At 43.1% G+C, this 9,050-nt stretch overlaps 2 pseudogenes; one reads left to right on the top strand and one right to left on the bottom strand.

Annotated features, from left to right (window-relative positions):
- Positions 1–4,145: 4,145 nt before the first annotated feature.
- Positions 4,146–5,239, bottom strand: LOC143661688 (carbonyl reductase [NADPH] 3 pseudogene; annotated as a pseudogene).
- On the top strand, positions 5,238–5,583 carry LOC143661687 (carbonyl reductase [NADPH] 3 pseudogene; annotated as a pseudogene).
- Positions 5,584–9,050: the final 3,467 nt, after the last annotated feature.

Raw genomic sequence — 9,050 nt, 5'->3', positions numbered from 1 at the left:
ATTTACAAGCTCCCCACCCCCACCCCCGCCGTACTCCCACCCAGGTGCCCAGAATACTTACCTGTACCTGAAGGAGCGCGCACGGAATCCTGCCATGTGCAGGTAGTTCTGGGTCGTGGTGGGTGGCCTGGTGTGATGGTTCAAAGGTGTGGCTTCCCCATTACCTGAGAAATGAGGCAGAGGGAGGTTGGAGTAAGGTGTGTTCTCAGCTAAGAGAACTCAGAGGGAGGTTAGGGAAAGCTTTTCAGTGTGGGGCTGTGGCTGTCCCATGGAGAAGGGGCACAGCAGCCACAAGATGTCTCCATCTTCCAATTAGTGCCTTATGTCCAAATTCTAGGCCCCAAGAGAAACTTTCTGGAGCCTTTCAAGTCCCTAGGAAAGCCCTTGCCATGGACTTTTTTTGAAGAGCCCTCTCACCCTGGGCTGGGCTGCAGAGAAGGGGAGGAAGAGGGGGGAGCTGTCCCAGTAGGGACACAGTGCTGTCAGCCCTGTCTGGCCGCAGCAGCAGAGAGCTGGTGTCCTGGAGGTCGGTCTCCTTCCCTGGCTGGGGTCAGGGGCCTAGAGGGGACTCCATTTCCCTTCAGTGTCAGGATTGCCTGAGTTCCCTTCAAATCATTCAGCACAGCAGCCTGTGTGCAGGTGGGGTCCCCTCGCCCTCTGGAGGTTCACACCTTGGCTGGCCAATCGGCTGATACACAATGAAGAGTTTATAGTCAAAGGGGATTGGCTGCAATCCTGGGTCTAACCCTCCCAGCAAGCAGAAGGGGAGGTTGTGTGAATGCTCGGGAAATACTCAGGGAGGCTGGAGTCTGCCCAGACTTTGACAGCCAGAGAGAAGGAGGTGGGGGGAGGTGGGGACGTTCATCCAGTGCCAAAGGTGCTCAACTGTTCTTTCTTTAATGTTTCTTTTTTTTTTTTTCTGATTTCAAAAATGAAAAATTACCAATGCAAAAAATCCCAAGGTACAAAAATGTGTATTTGAGAAAGCAAACATCTCCTATAATCCCTGTAGTAGCTTGAGTTGTGTGCTCCCCCTAAAAAACCATGTTCTTGATCTGCAATCGCTTTCCTGCGGCTGTGAGCCCCTTGCCCATAGGCTTCTGGAAGGTGTTAGTTTTAGTCTGGGTGTGGCCCATTGAATGCGGGTGGGTCTCCCTCCACATTACTGGAGGACCTGGAAAGTCACTAAGCAACAAAGGAGAAGACATTGACATGGGATTTCGTCAGGAGTTTAGAGGGGGGTCTCAGGGGTATAGAAACACAAGCCAAGGGACCTCAAAGATTGCCTAAAGCCGGCACCAGAAGGTTATAATCTTTACGGGAAAACAAGCCTCCCCTATATCTTGGTTTGGGACTTCTTTTAGCCTCAAATCCACAAGCCAGTAAATTCTTGTTGTTTAAAGCCAACCTAACAAAGACCAACCTAGCTAAGACTCACAGACCGGAGTTAGAGACGGCCACTGTTTGCAGTATAACGTATATTCTTTCAGATTTCCCCCCTATTTTTAACATTATTATATTATTTTATAAAATGATTACATTGTGTTTTTACAGCTGTTCTGAAACTTGCCATGTTCTCTTAATAATAATTTTTTTTATATCTTTCCCAAATCACTTCATATCATTTTTTATTACGGGTGAAATTTTTGCATTACTATTTTTATTGAGATAGCTTCACACGCATATAGTCCATTCAAATTATACAATCAATGGCTCACAATATCATCACTAAGTTTGGTATTCATCACCATGATCATTTTTAGAACATTTGCATCACTCTAGAAAAAGAAACAAAAAGAAAAAACTCATACATTCCATACTCCTTACCCTTCCCTCTCATTGACCAATTTTTTCATCTACCCAATTTTTTACCCTTACCCCGCCCCCCCATTTATTTATTTTTTGTCCTCACATTTTTACTCATTTGTCCATACCCTGGACAAAGAGAGTGTCAGCCACAAGGTTTTCACAATCACACAGTCACATCGTACAAATTATAACTTTATACAGTCATCTTCAAGAATCAAGACTACTGGAAAACAGCTCAACAGTTTCAAGTATTGCCCTCTAGCCACTCCAATACACCACAAACTAAAACTAAAAAGGGATGTCTACATAATGCATAAGAAAACCTCCAGGGTAGCCTCTCAACTCTGAAATCTCTTGACCACTGAAACTTTGCTTTGTCTCATTTCTCTCATCCCCTTTTTGGTTAAGAAGGCTTTCTCAATCCCATGATGCTGAGTCTCACTTATCCTGGGAGTCCTGTCCCACATTGTCAAGGAGATTTACACTCCTGGGAGTCATGTCCCACATATAGGTTGGCAGGGAGGGCAATGAGTTCACCTGCTAAGTTAACTTAGAGAGGCCACATCTGAGCAACAAAAGAGGCTCTCTGGTGGTGACTCTTAGGCTTAATTATAAGTAGGCTTATCTTATCTTTTGCAGGAATAAGTTTTATAAGGTCAAGCCCCAAGATCAAGTTCTCAGGCTATTAAATGAGCTGTCCCCACTGCTGTGAGAATGTCAGGAATTTACCAGATGGGGAAGTTTAATATTTCCTCCTTTCTCCCCACAGGAATTTTGCAAACACTTTTTTATTCCCTGCCTGAATTATCCTGGGATGTATTGGGGCATCACACTAACCTGTACAAACCAACAAGGTCTCATGCCCTATTCAAGATTCCATGGGATTATGGTGTTTAAATAAACTGACCATACAAGTTAATTAGTGCACTACCCAAAATATAAATTTTGCACCAAATAAACATCTCTTCCTTTGGTCTCACACAGATGTTGAAATTGTAAAATATGAACCATATCATCCTTTACCCTGTATTCTGATTTACCTTAGTCCTATTCAGATAGGCTTCATTCATTTCTCTAGCTGAAGTCTCATCTTTTTTTAAAATTTTTTAACAGTTGTTGGACAAAGCATGAACAAGATGAAAGAGGCAGCATAGTGCCCTCACAAACATTCTAGGGACGATCACAGAATGCAAAATCCAGATGAAAAACCCAGGATGGAAGTAATCATATACCAAAGAATAAAGGATTATTCCTCCCATGTCCTTCAAGTTATTGTACTTAATAAGTATAAGAACCCATTCAAATAGACTCAATATAACAAAACAATGAAATACAAAGTAGTGTTGCAGAGCTAAGGCAGCAGGGTAAACAATCATCCTTACAGAAATAATAAACTAGAAACATTTAGGAAATGGCAGAGAAATGACTCCAGAGCCCTTAGGTATCTCTCTGGGCCAGGGCTGCGCAAAGCCTCACCAGAGGTTCCTGGCAAATTGTCAAAAGTGCAAATTTTGGGGTCTTACCTCAGACCAACCGAATGGGAAATTTTCAGGGTGGGGCCCAGCAATCTGTGCTTTACCATGCCTACCAGGTGATTTGAGAACCACTGGACTATGTTCTTCTCCCTCCCAGGTAAATTAGTTTTTGCATGGCAAGTTCAGTTGTGGATTCTGGAACTAGACCCCTGTTCTAGTTTGCTAGCTGCAAGAATGCAACACACCAGAGACGGATTGGCTTTCAATAAAAGGGATTTATTTAGTTGACTTATAGTTCTTCAGAGAAAAGGCAGCTAACTTTCGACTAGGTTCTTTCTTATGTGGGAAGGCACAGGATGATCTCTGCTGGCCTTCTCTCCAGGCCTCTGGGTTCCAACAACTTTCTCTCGGGCTGATTCCTTTCTGCATCTCCAAAGGCCCAGGCTGAGTTGCAAGTGCTGAGATGAGGTGTGCTGAGCTGCTTGGCTGTCCTACATTGAGTTCTCTCATTTAAGCACCAGCCAATTAAATTAAACATCATTCACTGCAGCAGGCACGCCTCCTAGCCAACTGCAGATGTAATCAGCAACAGATGAGGTTCACATGCCACTGGCTCATGTCCACAGCAACAGAGCTAGGCACCTTCACCTGGCCAAGTTGACACCTGAACCTAACTACCACAACCCCTTTCCCACAAGAAGCTTCTAGCCAACACTGGAGTACAGAAACGGAATCAGACGGCAGCATCAGAGTGAGTTCATTCATTCCTCAAAATTTATTAATTTATTAATAAAAAAATTTATTAAGCTGTAAGCTCCAAAGCAGATGTTCACCAGTGTCGAACGACTTGTCTCGGACTAATTAACTGTGAGGCTCAGTCACATCTGGGGGCAGGAGAGCCAAATAGATGGAGGTCTCGGCCCCCTCCTCTACAGTCTGGGAGCCAACGTACCCTGCCATGTCCGTCTTCACCCAGCCAGGGCAGCAGGCATTCAGGAGAATCCTGTCAGCTTTTCTCTTCTCCTCCAGACTCCTGGCCTGGATTCTCCATAAGACCGTGACCCCCAGCTTGGACACCCTGTAGACCGAGCTGGGCCAGCCTTCCCTCTCATGCACTTCATTTTTTTGTGTCCTCCACAAACTTTTTCATGAGGTCCTCCTTTGTGAGGGTCTTGCATTAGAACTTCTGCAGATTCTCACTGCAATTTTCAAGAACTTTTGAACCTTGTATGCTAACTGATATTCATCACTCCGCTATGAGGCTTTATTATTGGCAGTAGTTCAATGCAGACACTTCCTGTGGCAAAAAAGTTTGTCTTCAATGTCCTTTCAGCTTGAACGTTAAATGACGTTCAATTACTTAGGTTGGATTTAATGATGTGCAAATAAAATTGTTTAAAAACGAACAGAGAGAAACAGCTGCTGGAGAAAATGTGGGGAAAGAGATGAACCTATTCACTGTCAGTAGGGAAGCTGAGAGGCGCAGCCCCTCCAGAGGGCAGTGTGGTGGTTCCACAGGAGGCTAGGCATGGGGTTGCTAGATACATACCTGGAAGAACTGAGAGTGGGGCCACAGATGGACATTTGCACTCTGATGTTTAAGGCGTCAGTGTTCGCAACTTGCAACAGGTGACCTAAGGATACAGCGACTGAGGAATGGAAGCGGGAACTGCGGTGTATACATAGAAAGGACTACTGAGCAGCCGCAACAACGGATGAAATTGTGAGGCATACAACCAGCTGAATGAACCTTGAAGACAGTATGTTGAATGAAATATCAGAAATAAAAAGACAGATACTGAGGGACCAAGGCCCTGGGGCCTCATTCTCTAGGAGTCCGAGGGCAGGATCCCCAGAACATAGCTCTGCGGCCTCTCTGACCCGGGCCTCCGCGGTGCATGCCCCGCCCGGTCTGCTCCCGGTGAAGGTGCCCCGCACGCCCTGCTCTGGGCCATGTCCTCCCGAAGCCGCGTGGCACTGGTGATTGGGGCCAACAAAGACATCAGCTTTGCCATCACGCGCGAGCTGTGCAGGCAGTTCTCTGGGGACGTGGGACTGACCGCACACGGGACATCATGTGGGCCGGGCGGCCGTGCAGGAGATGCAGGCCAAGGGTCTGAGCCCGTGCTTCTACCGGCTGGACATGGACTACCAGCAGAGCCTCCGCGCCCTGCGCGACTTCCTTCGCAAGGAGTACGGGGGACTCACCATGCTGGTAGGAAACGGGGCCTCACTTTCAAGCCTGACAATCCTATACACCGCAGTTCCCGCTTCCATTCCTCAGTCGCTGTATCCTTAGGTCACCTGTTGCAAGTTGCGAACACTGACGCCTTAAACATCAGAGTGCAAATGTCCATCTGTGGCCCCACTCTCAGTTCTTCCAGGTATGTATCTAGCAACCCCATGCCTAGCCTCCTGTGGAACCACCACACTGCCCTCTGGAGGGGCTGCACCTCTCAGCTTCCCTGCTGACAGTGAATAGGTTCATCTCTTTCCCCACATTTTCTCCAGCAGCTGTTTCTCTCTGTTCGTTTTTAAACAATTTTATTTGCACATCATTCAATCCAACCTAAGTAAAAAAATCAGTGGTTCCTGGTATAATCACCTGGATTGCCTTTACCATTACCATGTATATGAAGACAATTCCTTTGCTTTCACAAAAAAATCCCAACCCCCTCCCCCAAATCCCTCGCTTGTTTTGGTATAATATCTTTGTTAAATTCACTGGAAGCATATTACAATGTTACTGTTGACTATTGACCCTAGCTTGCATAGATGATATTTTTTCCTGTATACCATCCCATTTTCAACACCTTGCAATGTTGACATTCATTTGTTCTCCCTCATGCAAAACATTCTTATATTTGTACATTTACATATAATTTTTAAACCATTGTATCATTTTCCATAGTAGGACTATATCAGAAATTATTTGACCAATATCCTATTGATAGATTCTTCGGTCATTTCCACTTTCTTACTTACACCAAACTCATTGCAATTAATACAACTTCATATTTGTGCACATCTGTGAACGTTTCTGTATAGTAAACTTCTTCAGGCAGAATTGCTTGATCAAGCAAGAATATTTGAAATATTGATGGTAATTGCAAAACTGTCCTCCAAAAAGGCTATACCAGTTTGCCTCCTGCTGACAGCAGATGAGACCACCTTCTTCACACTCTTTAAGACACTCAGCAAAATCACTTGTCTGTTCATTCCATTTGTTTGTTACATTAAGAGACATGCTAGTTTTCACATATGACTCACCACTTTGGAATTATTTGGCTTTTTTTCTGATTGTAAAGGTAATATGCACAGTGGTTAAAAACATAACAAAAGCAAAACCATAACAAAACCACAAAAGACAATTTCAAAATAGTGTATACATCTTGTCCTTCAGTGGGCTAAGAGTTGCCCAATTGAGCCTCTGTGCTCACGAAGCTGTCCTTGTACCCAGAAGGACAATGTAGAACACTGGCTATTATCCCTCTCTTTAATTTCTCCTAATCTGAAAACACAAACTTAGCATCTGCTCATTTTAAATTTTAAATTATTTGGAAACCAGTGAAGATGAACATGTTTTTGCATTAATAAACATTCATATATCTTTCTCTGAGAATGGCTAGTTCATTCTTTATTTTTTTCTATGGGATTATTCATGTTTAATCTTTTTGAGTTACAAGAGTTGTTTATATGTTATATTAGTGCCTATCACCAATGTGAGAAATATTTTCCGCCATGCTTAATATTTGCCCTTTAATTCAGCTGTCTTTTCCCTTTTCCAAGCCTGTCTAAGGAAGAGTGAGCACCTATTTTAAATATCAAAACATTTCAGAAACTTTGGCTTGACAAGTCATTGATCTTTTACATTTTTTTTTTGAGGAAAGAAAATAGCAAATATTCAGAGATTCAGTAAAATAACTTTTTCATTTTGTTTTAGTCAAAATGGAATTATTTTCTTTCTGATTTAAAAGTAATACTCATGGCTCAACAGGCAGAGTTCTTGCCTGCCATGCCAGAGACCCAGGTTTGATTCCTGGTGCCTACCCATGCAAAAAATGAATAAAAATATAAATAATAAGTAAAAGTAATGCTCATTCAAAATATTCAGGGAAGAAAGTATGAAGCATAAAATTAAAAAAAAATCTCCACCATCCCAATAACCAGTGTATTAGTCAGGGTTCTCTAGAGAAACAGAACAAACAGGAGAGATCTATAACTATGAGATTTATAAAGGTGTCTCATGCAACTGTGGGAATGGAAGAGTCCAAAATCCACAGGGCAGACAGTGAAGCTGGCAGCTCCAAAGAAGGGTCTGGATGAATTCTACAGGAGAGGCTTGCTGGTTGAAGAAGTAATGAAAAAAATTTCCCTTCTTCCAACTGATTGGATCATTTCATTGGTGGGGGGTGTCACGCCTTAGTTGATCACAGATCTAATCAGCCACAGATGCAATCAACTGACTGATTAGTTAATACACCAGCCCTCAGGTTTATCAACTAGCCATGAAATATCCTTGCAGGATATTCAGAGATTCATTAAAATAAATTTGTCATTTTATCAGCACTTGCATTTTGTCAGTGCTTGCCTGACCAGATAACTGGGTATAATCATTTGGCCAAGTTGACACCAGAACATAACCACCATAGTCCACCCCTTGTTAACTTGGCAGCTATGCACATTACCTTGAAACATGCTTAATTTCCAAATAGAACACAATAACAGACATATGTTTCGCCTAACAATACTCAACTGTACTGCATGCAACCAGAAACTCATTACAGCTCTCCAGAATAGGGTGCAAGTCCTTAGATAGCATTCACTTTTTTTTTTTTTTTGCAAATCAAACAAAATATCTTTATCTTTACAAAAAGAAGGAAAAAACGTATAAACTAAGAAAATAGTTTCTAAACATCTGAATGCCAAAGGAATTAGAGGGATAAACCTAAGGTTTTGAAGACAGCACAGGGAGAAAAGGTGAATGACCTTTAAAATAATATCAGAAATCCACCAAACCACAGCTCAAATATCATGAACCAATCAACAATACTGTTAGAGAAACGAGCATTTGAAGCAGAATGCTACCTCTCAAAATGTAAACAATACACCCCCCTCTCCCCCCAATAAAACCTCACATAAAAACAAAAATCCAATATTAAAGAAGTTAAATGCCTGATAGTTCATCTTTAGATTATAAGGTTGGCTATACTTTTCATACACATGATGACAACATGATTAGCAGACCAAGTGCAGAGAATTGGGTGGGCACCCAAGGCTTTGGCAGCTGCTGGAGCACAGCCTTCCGAGCTTTGGAGGTGCTGGGCCTAACTAGGAGCAGACCTGAATTTTCATTCATGATTACAAAAGAGGGAAATTGAGTCCAAAGATTATTCCTACACAATCCCTTCCCAAGCCAAATTTGTTTTCTTCATGAGCCACTTGGTTCCAAGTTCCCCAAGCCACTTCGTGATCGTACTGCAGATGTTCAGAGCCTTCTTGGGGCAGTGGTTTCATGCAGGTTTGCCTCTTCCAGAAGGGACAGCCCCAGCAGAGTTCAAGAATGCTATCTCCGTGCTTTTCTGATCTAAGTGCTGCAGGAAGGCTTCCAAAGAGAGGGCATCAGAAGCAGTTCTGGTTCTTGTTCCAGAAGCTAAGCTTGGCCAGCTTTGGGGGTAGCCACAGGAAACTGATTCACTCATTCAAAATGGCTCTACAAACCATCTTTACATCTTTGGGGAAATCTAGCCACAGGGTCTTTTTCTC

Source organism: Tamandua tetradactyla, chromosome 17, assembly GCF_023851605.1.
Source record: "Tamandua tetradactyla isolate mTamTet1 chromosome 17, mTamTet1.pri, whole genome shotgun sequence".
NCBI classification, from domain to species: Eukaryota; Metazoa; Chordata; class Mammalia; order Pilosa; family Myrmecophagidae; genus Tamandua; species Tamandua tetradactyla.
Note: the sequence above shows the minus strand (reverse complement) of the source record. Positions and strands in the feature narration are given on the sequence as shown.